This window comes from Strix uralensis, chromosome 3 (assembly GCF_047716275.1).
Source record: "Strix uralensis isolate ZFMK-TIS-50842 chromosome 3, bStrUra1, whole genome shotgun sequence".
NCBI lineage: Eukaryota > Metazoa > Chordata > Aves > Strigiformes > Strigidae > Strix > Strix uralensis.
Window position 1 is genome coordinate 2,901,110 of NC_133974.1, and position 11,051 is coordinate 2,912,160.

At 52.2% G+C, this 11,051-nt stretch overlaps 1 long non-coding RNA gene across 1 annotated transcript; it reads right to left on the reverse strand.

Annotated features, from left to right (window-relative positions):
* Positions 1–696: 696 nt before the first annotated feature.
* LOC141940442 (uncharacterized) lies at positions 697–3,852 on the reverse strand. The gene is made up of 2 exons (XR_012627989.1): positions 3,476–3,852; positions 697–919 (listed from the first exon to the last, which is right to left on the reverse strand). It is a non-coding gene; the product is annotated as an uncharacterized LOC141940442 (long non-coding RNA).
* Between the last annotated feature and the right edge of the window lie 7,199 nt (positions 3,853–11,051).

An 11,051-nucleotide genomic window follows, 5' to 3' on the forward strand; every position in this document is an offset into this window, starting at 1 on the left:
AGAAACCCCGGCCTGATTTATTCAGGGCATAGCAATATTTCTTGTGATTATTATTAATAAGAGCCTCCTGCCTCCTCCTCTCCATGCCCCTGAGCTGAGCCCGAGGGAGGCAGCCGGGCCCCGGCAGAGTACCAGGCCTCTCGCCTTGGGGGTGCGAGGTGATGGCGTCTCTTCATCCCAGTCATTTCGCAAGCAAATAAACGGGTTGTTTATTTATTTGGGGTTATTTAGATCTTGTTTCTCTCTCCCGTGCCGCAGCTCGTTAGTGGAAAAGCCGTTTCACTAGCTCTCCGGGTGAGGGCCGTGTGCTGCTGGGGCCGGCGGCACTGCAGAGGGATGCTCGGCGCGTAGTGCGGCGGGGCAGGGATCTGCCTGTGGGGATGGAGGCGATCCCAAATAGAAGGAACCCCAAATCTCTTTCTTTTTGCCCCTTTTATTCATTAAACATCAGCCCTCTGGCAGTTCAGACTCTCTTGGAGGTCCAGGATGCAGAGGCGCCCACCCAGGGTTAAGCAGGCGACCGTGGGCTGCCAAATTGAAAGGTCGAGGTTTTTTATTTTGGGGTGGATTTTAATATTCATCCCCCACCTGGTGCTGAGTGCGGGTCCTTCGGGGGGGAAGGGGGGGTGTCTTGCTTCCGCCGCCATAAAGAGACGGGCGAGAAACCTCCGCGAACAAAGGAGAGGATGCGGGAGCCCGCAGCGAAAGAGCTTTATTGGCACGGCACGACCCGACACGGGCTCCTTGCGGCATCCGCACCAGCCGGGATGCAAGCCCGGAGGGGGGGGGGGGGGGGTGTACCCCGAAATACCTGCAGCACCCCGGGGAAGGGGGGGTGCAAAGAAGTGTCCCAGGGACCCCGAGCTGCTGTCAATGCTCCCGCAGGCACCGTCCCATAGGTGAGAGTCTGCATGTAGAGCTGCAAAAAGAGATGGGCCCCCCCACGCCATCATCAAAGGGCCCCCCCCAGCCCAGGGGCAGCTCTTCAGCCACCCCACGGGGTGGGGGACTGTCCCCTCCAGTAAGGCCTTTCCTTGCCCAGTGCGAAGCACCTGCTGGGAGCACTGGGCCGGCAGTGGGGATGGAGGGATGTGGGGCAGGTTGGCCTCCAGCTGTAAAGAGAAGGGAAGGGAGAAGGGATAGGAGAAGGGCAGGGGGTGAAAGGCCCCAGTGGGGAGTGGGGCAGGAGGGTGGCGATGGGCTGCCTGGCACCTCTCTGGCTAAAAAGGTGGAGAAAAAAAAAAATTAAATAAAAATAAAAGCGTGAAAAAGGAAGGGGAAAATCCACCAGCGGGGTGGTGGCGGAGCAGCCCCTGCGCTGCGGGCGGCTCTGCGGGGGCACCCGCTCTGCGTTAGGCCGCGGGGTCGCAGCGTCCCCCCGTCACCCTCCCCTCCCGCCGCCTCGGGCTTCCAGTTTCTTGAATTTTATTTTATTTTCTGAATAATTTAGGTGCTGTTTCCCCCCCCTCCCTCCCCCCTTTCCCCCCTCCTCTCGGCTCCTCGCACCCACACGCCTCTCGCAGGGGCTGTGTTAGGGGTATAATGAGGCAGCCGATGGGTAATTGGGATCTTTTGTAGGGAGGATGTATGGCCGGGGCAGCTGCCGGGGGGGCGGGGGGGCAGCTGGGGGGGGGGGGAACAGCATTACCATACAAAGGGAACAAATGACATGTTTATCCCTCCAAGAGATTTACGCCCGGCCTCGCCCTGCAGACACAGCGCTCCCCCCCCCCCCCTTCTTCTCCCCGGCACTTTTGATTTAAATTATAAGGATTAAAAGAGAGGGGGAGTGGAGGGGAAAGACACACAAACAGCCACCGGGAAAAAATAAATAATAATAATAAAGCTTTAAAAAATAAAGAATAAAAGCGGCTTTGCCCCAGCCTCCCCCCCCCCCCCTCCGCCCCTGCCGGGGGAACAGCGTGAGCCCCGGTGACCCCAAGACCTGCCCTTGCTTTTAGCAGGGGAAAAACCCATCGCTTTGAGGAGAAAAAGAGAGAGAAAAGGCAAAGCACAAAGCGGCGGCACCGGAGCAGCCCCGGGGGCAGCAGCCGCGGCCCCCCCGGGGCCCACCCGCGGGTCAGCCCCGAGTGACAGCTCCACATTTCATTCCCCGGGTGCCTATGCGCCTATGCGCGCAGGGAGCCCCCCCATTTTTTTTCAAGGGGACCCCCCCAAAAGATGCCGTGTGTGTCGTCCCCCTCCTCCCATCCCTCTCCTCTCCCCCCCCCCCCCCCGCTTCTCCGCGCTGCGGGTGCCACTTGCGCCGGTGCGCAGCGCTGCCTGCGCGCCCCGCGGCCGGGCTTGGGGGGGGGGGGGGGCGTTCCGCGGGTGCGGAGAGCCGCGGAGCCGCCTCCGGCCTCGATGCTGGTCAGCCTCGTTCTTGGCATTCACCGCGTGCCTTAATTGTATGGACATTTAAATCAAGGTCCGCTGTGAACACGGAGAGAGGGGCCTTTCCTCGGGAGGAAAAAAAATATATATAATAAGAGGGGAAAATTATTATTAAAAAAAATAAAAGGAGGGGGAGGGGAAGGAGGGGAGGTGGGAGAGGGGCCGCGCTGCCCACCGCCCCCGCGGAGCCCAGCCTTTGTTCTCCGCGCCCCGCGGAGGGCTCGGCGCGCCCTTCCCGATGGGCGGAGGGGAGGGGGGGGGGGGGGAATAAAATCCAACCTACCCCCCCCTCCCAGTCGGAAAAAAGAAAATACCAAAACCCCCAAAAATGTCTAAAATAAAATAAATCGAAGGCTGTGGGGTGCTGCCCGGGCAGGGGGGCGGCGTGCCCCGTTACCTGCCCTCCGTCTCTGCCCGCCGCTGCCCGCTCTCTGCCGCCTTCCCCGAGCCCCGCCGCGCTGCTATAAAGGGGGGGTCTGGAGGAGCGTAATAAACCTTCCCCCGTTCGCCTGCTGCAGTCAATCCTTTCGCTCAGATCCCAAGTGGTGCAAAAAAAAGAGGAGAGGGGCCCATCTGGCTTCTCATCAGCTTTGTCAAGTCTTGCATACGCTAAAATGCTAATGACCTAGATAGCTCATGCAAAATGCAGCAGAGAGAGAGAGAGGGAGGGAGCAGCGAGGGAGGGAGGGAGGGAGGGGGAAAGGCAGAGGGAGGGGGAGAGCCCGGGTGCATCACCCCCCCCCCTCCCCATCACCCCCCCCCCTTCCCTCAGCCCTCGCTGGCCAATGCACCTTGGTAGGTACGAGCCGGGCTTTGATTTGAAAGGTCACCCGGGTACGATGGAGGGGGAGGACGGGCAGAGCCCACAGATAAACCGCCCTGGCTTCACCCCCCCACCCCGCCGCCCCAGCCCTCCAAGGGGGGAAGAAAGGGCGCAGCCCCCAGTGCATCCCCCCCCCCCCCCCCCCCCGCCGTGGGGTGCTGAGGGGGGTCGTGTCTGTCCCCCCCCCCTCTTCGCCGGCCCGACCCCAACCCCAAACCCCCTCCCTCCCCCCCCCAATAAAAGGAGCGAAGGAAATACCCCCTGCGCAGCCCCGCGGTGGTCCCTCCGTCCGGCAGCCGGTGCAGCAGCGCGGCCAGGCGCGTAATCCCGCGGAAGATGCTTGGGGGGAAAGCGACCCCCCCGCCCCCCTCCGCGCTATGCGGAGGAGAGGTGAAAATTATATATATATATAAATATATATAAAAGAAAAAGAAAAGGGGAGATAAAATCGGGGAGCAGAGCGGGCGGCTGGAGGGGTGCGGAGGGAGCGCGCAGCGCGGAGCAGCCGGGCGGGCGCTGCGCGGAGAGAGGAGCTGTCAGCGGCGCCTTCTCATTTATCATTAGCCAGCCCTAATCTTGCTCGCTGTCCTCCTTCGGTGATGTTGATCCACTTTCCCTCCCTCCTCCCCCAGCCTCCCCCCCCCCCCCCCCTTTCCCCGCACACCCCCTCCCCGTAAAGGATTATTCAGCCAAAAAAAAAAAAAAAAAAAAAAAAATCACAGCTGCTGACTCCGTGCGCCGAAAACAAGGCGGCTGCAGCCCTCGCCCCCAGCCCCTCTCCCGCAGAGATGCTCCGGGTGTTGTCCGCAGAAATGCTGCCTTTTAAAACAAGGAGCGACCCGCGGGGAGAGAGCCTCCAGCCCTGCCCAGCTCCCCCCCGCCGCCCCCCGCACCCTCCACCCGGTTGGGGAGGGGGGAAACCCCTTGCCCTGACCTTCCCCCCCCCCACCCCCCCCACCCCCCCTTTCTCGCCGGTCTCCCCCAGCCCCGCTGCGGAGAAAGGATGCTGCAGAGCTGGGTGCAGCTTTGCAAGAAAAAAAAAAAAATTAAAATAATAAAGGACCGGGTTTGGATGAGGCTTTACTTCCCCCCCCCCCCCCGCCCCCCCACTGCTGGTTTCATGGCTACGCTACTGTAATTATGAATTCTTCTTCTTGCGACTTGTGTGTGTGCGGGTGTGCGAGGGGCTGGGGGGGGGAAGTGGCTGTGTTTTGCGGCTGACATCACTGCAGTGGCGTGGGGCTGACAGCTCCCAGGGCTGCGCTCAGCCTGCAGTGGCTCCTCAGCTTTTTTTGCAGCCTCTCTGCTGACAATTGTCAGGGAAAACGCCGGGGAGGGGTGGGGGGGGAATGAATAATAACCCCCCCCCAAAAAAAAAACCCCAACAAACCCACCCTGTCTCACTGTGTTCAAGGTGAATTTCAAGGAGAAGAGGGTGGTTTTTTGTTTATGGTCAGGTCGGGATGTATCCCGGTGATAGGAAACACACGCTGGGGCTATCTATACATCTACACCCAGGGATATCTATACATCCCCAGCATCTCCGCTCCTTACTGAGCACCCTGTTAGACCCTGCAACCTTGTCAGGGCGCTGCGCAGAGTAACCCAGGCTAAACCCCTGGCTGAAGCAGGCTCTGAAGGCAGGAAATCCTTTATTACTCGCCGACTGATTTCGTGTCAAGGGCATGTGCCCGCTCCTGGGATCTCTTTGCAGAAGCCGCAGCTACCGTGCCTTTGAGATCATTTCAGCTACGTATCGCGCTGCATCGCACGTATATTCCTTCCCATTGCATGAAGACAAATACATACTTTTTTTTTTTTTCCCCCCTCAATTGAGGCCTAGAAGTTGCTGAGAAAAAAAACGCATGGAAGCACAAGCACCCGGTTCGTACCCCGAGCACAGACCGTGTGTGTGTGTGTGTGTGTGTGTGTGTGTGTGTGTGTGTTCAGAGACAGGCAGAAGCATCCTCTCTGAATAAGCACAAGAGCCCTGTGCGCATTGGGCCCTCCCCAATGTGCTCGAAATCTTCGTGCCGAGCCGGCTGAGAGCTGCGGCCCTTTCTTCTTAGTGCTGTTTAACAGTAGTACCATTTCGTTTCCATTACGTTAATGACATTTCATCTAATGCACCAAATCGGAGGAGTTTTCAAGGAAATACTGGAAATTAGACGTCGAAAATTGTTCGGGAGAGTCACCAGCCCAGGCACAAAAATCTCCCCGCCTGCGCTTTATAATGTCACCCCCCTCCTAAAACCACGACACAGTATTATTTGCTTAAAAAAAAAAAGCCAACCCTATTTCTCCTGAATGAGCAACTTCTCATATACCTCCTTTAGACCGTTTGCAATTCAAATAAGCAATGGTATAGCACAGATTTTAAAGGTCTCTCTGACAGAAGCCAACAGCCAGAGCATCCCTCTGAGACCACCACGCTTCAAACCGCAGCTGGAGCCACGGGCCGGGCGAGCATCAGCCCCTGCCTGGCAGGCAGCTGCCCGATGGGGACTGCGCCGGCAGCCTGCGCCGCCGATGGGGTCGCGGCGTCACGTTATTTATCTCCTCCTTGGTTCTATGTCTCGGAGATTTATAGAGAGCTGAGCTATTTTACTTAAAAATAAATAGATGTGTTTCATGGCAGGTAACTTGGTTGGAGATGAAAAGTTGTAATTTCAGTACTGCTCCAGAATTACTTCTCTATATTTTTTTTTTATAAGTAACAGTGCTTTATCTCTCCGTAAGAGCTTCCTCTGGAGGTTCGCAAAGCGCTTTGGGAATCTGCACAAGCACCCATCCCAAGTGGCAATTTGAAGGAAGTCAGAGCAATTTCCCCTTTACGTAAGTGGGGAAACTGAGGATCAGGGGCCTTGGGGACATTTTGCTGCCCATCCTTCCTGGCTTCGAATGGACGTGAGATGCCAACAGAGCCAAGCTGCGGAGAGGGACCCACTGCTGAAAACCATGGGGGCAGCTGAAGGTGCAAACCCAGACCAGGGCTTGCATCGCCCGCAGCCCTCAGTGCTGGGCAAAATGTCTTTGCAGAATGGACACGGGGATTTTCAGCCTGAATTCCAGCCCGCTCACACGGGGGCTGGATGCCGCATTATAAACCTGTGCTGGATTAATGCTCAGAGGGGTCTTTTAGGGTCTTTTCTAGTTCATGCTCCTGCCCGCTCCCCATCACGTTTACCAGGGGTATTTAAAGCCCACTCCAACCCACTTGAAAATACATTACGCTCCCTTAAAAACATAAATCCTTGGACTTAACCGATGATCCATCCCCTCCCTCTGTGCTATTAGCACATTAAGAAATTAAACGATAAAACTCCTAAAGATCCGATTGACCAGAATCGCGCAGCTCCATATGGCACGGCATATGTGTCCGGCCCTCCTGCGCGCCCCGGCCGGGATCGCCTGGATGCGCACTCAGGCAGGCTGGGATGGGAAGAGGGTTTCAAGACAAATTCGGATGGATTCAGAGTTGCTTTTTTTTTTTTTATTCCACGACATTTCACTTCTCTGCTCCACCTCCAGCACCGGACAAAAAACTGTAGAGGTGATGTATGCCCCTAAATAAGGATGCAGAGCTTTGCTTTGCTGGAGGAGGTCAGGTGAGGCTATTTAACGCTTTGCAGGATGGCTTCTAAAAGATGATGGGCTTAAGAAAACAACCCCAAACCCCAAAGCTACATCCCCACAATCAGCTTAACGACTGCTGGAGCTGATGGCAGAGGTGACTCTGGGGGAATGGGTCCCTGCGGGTGGGTGCTGAGCACCCGGCCGGGGGGGCGGGGGGGGAAAGTCCCTTTTCTGCCCTACCCGCTCCACGATAAATCACATTGCAGCAAACAATAGGCTCTGGGCCTCACTGGGAGCTTTCCCCGAGCGACGACGGCAGGTTTCTCAAAGCCTTTACAAGCCTTTTCACCGCTTTGGTGAAATTTAAACCTCCTTGGTTTTTTATTTTTATTTTTTATTTTTTTATTCTGGGGCTCACCTGAATTTCTGAGTGCTGGGAACTGTGAGGGAATGAAGATGCCAGAGCCGGATCCGGCAGCATCTCGCTGGGTTCAGCCCCGTGCCCAGCACTGCGGAGATGGACGGACAGAGCCCGTACCGAAAAACTTTAACTCTAAACACGACCTAAAACAGCTTAGCGGGGATATACATGAAGGAAAGGATTAATCCCCTTTGCCCCCCAACCAGGAGCAACAAATCCCATTAACTCCCCATCCCTGGGAGGGGAAACTCTGCATCCGCTGACCCCCGAAATAGGGATCTGCCACGTTTATTTAGTTATTTATTTTAAATAAAAATGCCAGCCCATGGCAGTGTCTCCAGCAGAAGCTCTGTACTGAGAATTAACGATGGTTTCTGTGGAAAGCATCGGCATCGCTGCGAACCAGCCTGACCGTGTTATTCTGGTGCGACGTCTGCGTTGGCTGCTCACCTCCTAAATAGTTAATTCCTGGAGACTGCAAGAAGGTTAAATATGTATCGGGATCAGATGCAGTCACCTATAGCTCCCCTTTCTGCAGGATTTCTTGGGGCTATGTAGAGAATCAGGAGCAAAATTCAGCAAGGGGGGAATGAAAAATCTCTCTCTGAAAAACCCGGCTTGCTCCCAAGTTGTAATTTGCTTTAAACCAGGCGAATTACTCACCGAGGTGATAGGTAGAAATCGCACAAAATATAGTGGGGGGAAAAAGAAGCTGTTAGAGACAACAGCAGAAGAAAAACTCTGTTATCTATGGTAACAGTCTGGAGACTGATTTATACAGCGTATAAATAGAGCAGGAGAAGCTTTCTTGATGTAGACACTCCGATGGTGAAGTGAGAGTTTATTTCACCCTCCCTTTCAGGTTCAGCTTAATATGAAAATTTCCCATCGAGGTAGCGGCTCCTGCTCTGCAGCGTGCGACATCGCACCCATCTCCATAGGAAATGGGCCCAAACTTTCTCCCCTCGACGCCGTGACGGGCTCAGGCGTGGGATGCAAGCCTGGCGGTCCCCCTCCTTCCTCACGTAGCTGTTTTCATTTTAATTAACCCCCCACCTCCCCCCAGAGCAGCCCTCTCTAAGCCCCCAAATATTATTGCTTTGTTTACTACTGGGTTTTGTGGAGGATGAAAGATGATGGACTAGATCCCTATTCCAAGCACTTATTCCCTCACATAGTTTCAATAATATTATTTCATCACCTGGCTGTTGAGGAAAAAAAAACCCACCCCAAATCTCTTGTAATCTCTGATTTATTTATGAATTTTCCTCCAGGGGGAAAAAAAATAATCCAAAGGTCTCCAAGCCGAAGCTTTAAAATAATGCATCATATTTAAGCAAATTATATCAGAGTAAGCACAGAGAAAAAAGGAAAGATGTAGTGCTGGGCTGGATCCTTGTTAAGCATTTTGAGTAACATAACATATATTTTAGAGAATAAAATGTGGGGGGTAGTAGTGAGATTTCATCACTTGTCTCAAATATACCTGGGCTGTTCGTGTTTGGAAGCCACAGACCCCATCACGGCATTTGTCCCCTTCGTATTTTGTGCCTCGGTCATTTTATGAGTATTTGCAAAGCAGATGAAAACCCGAAAACTCGCCCTCGCCTTGCTGGAATTTGCTTTTTATTTTCCAGGCTGCTCTGATACAGCAGCAACGGCCTTGAAATCCTGCAGCTTCAGTTTTACGGTGACATCTCCTGGCGTATACATTATCTTGGCTCCTATTGTTCTATAGGTCAGCATGAGAGCCCTGAATCAGGTAAAAGCACTTTCCTAGTCCCTTTTGTGCCGTATGCCACAATATAAATGTCTGCCTAGTGTGTGTTTCCCATACGCAGATTCAACTGGCATTGAACAGCAGATGGTTCAGGTAGCGGATTTAAAAGCTGTCCTAGCCACCCCCCAGTCCTGACCTATATCGCAGGATGAATACCAGGCATACCTTTGCTTTCTCCTATGCTGATCATATATCTTTGGATTTTTTTTCCCCCCTCCATCAGCTGTCAAAAAAAAAAAAAAAAAAAGAAGGGAAGGGAAGGGAAGAAAAAAAAACCCAATACCTTCATGACTGATATTTACACAAGTAAATATTTTTTATGTATATACAGCCAGTATGAAATGATTTTTAATGAATTATCTGTGAGTGAAAACAGTTCTGTAAATCAGCAGGGCTGCAGGCAATTTTTACCATATGTCGGCTTGCATTTGTATCACAGAATTTGTTTTTGTGAGGACAAAATATCTGCTTTTCTTTCATTGCTTATGTGCTAGAATTAGGATCTACATAACTCAATGCAGTTAAGCAAGAATATTGTCTGGTTTTATTGGACTATTATTAATGCAAAGGCGAACGTATCCTATACTGCACTGCACACCCAGACAGCAAGGCAGGCAGTAAGAGCTGCACGTTAGCAGGGAGAAGCCTGAACGATATTCAAAATCCCTTTTTTTTTCCCCATAAAGCTTCCTTCAAACCTTTCTCCAGGAGGTTTCTTAGAGTAAATCAGCAACTTGCATAGAAAAAAAAAAATTGTGCAAAATATAAACTGCGCTCTGCACACATCCCTCCCTTCCCCCTCCATAAAATAGCATCTGAATTCCTAATGGCAATAAGGATGAATTACTTAACGTATGGAGGGGGTGTTCAGGCTAAAAACACACTCCATATTAACGCTAAGCTTTATTATCACTGTATTTACCCATAGAAGTGCAAAGCTCGTCATGCACAACAGAAGCTGGAGCCTGAAATGAGAAATTGCCACCGTAATACCCTGCAAAATGCAGGTTAGAACTTCTGACTGATCCAGGTTAGGAATAAATTGCTCTCCTAAATTCAGTTAGAAAACCACGATGAAAAGTAACTGGGGGGGGGGGGTGGGGGGGAAACACAAAACCAAACCAAAATTGCTGTGGAGATCTCTTATTCCTGCTTTATTTCTGAACTGATTTTATTCCTGAGCTGATAATGTCGAGGCAATGTTTCAATTATGTTTAAAAAATATTGCTGCAGTAAAAATCTAAAGCCAGATTCTCCATCATTTAGCCGGGGGTAAATCAGAGCCGGGGGGAGACTTCACCCAGGTTGCATTGATGTTGGGAGGGAGGAGAAGGCCTCTGGTAACCGTGGTCCTCGCTCTGCCGCGCCATACATCGAACAAAGAGAGGTTGCCCCTATTTGTATACGGGTCCTGTATATCGAGCGATTTGCCGCTGACTTCAATGGGAACAGGATGCTTTCCATTTGCCCACGGGAATATTTCTGGCGATGCTGTCTCGAGCAGGGGGAAGGGAGAGAGGTTGAAAAGATTTTTTTTTTTTTTTGGTGAGAGAATAAAAATAATAAATAATAAAAAATTTAAAAATGCCAATTCTTTCTCTTCTGCCCCCGTTTGCATCCCCTCCCCTCTCCCTCTTTCGCCGCGTGGCGAGGATGCAGCCATGAGGCAGAAGACAACGATTATATAGTGACGTAATGCTTAGATGAAAAATGTCATAACCATTTGTCACCAAATGCCCCATGTACCGAGATGAAGCAAACAGTATGAGACTGACAGGGCTGATGAAAAACAGCACTTAAGCTAATTTTTTTCTGTTAAACTCTGTTGTGCACTATGCAAATATGATTGCGAAAGTGGGACATTATCAACACTTTAACGCTAGTTAACTTTCGGAGATGATACTCAGAGCAATCAACATAAACTTAGCATACAGTAACTTAAATAACAAAAATGTTTCACCGCTCGATGCTGACATTTGGTTCCAGCCAGTGTAACGCCGTGTGATGGATTGTGCCGTGCCTGAGAACAAATTAAAAATACATTGCTTCAGATCACT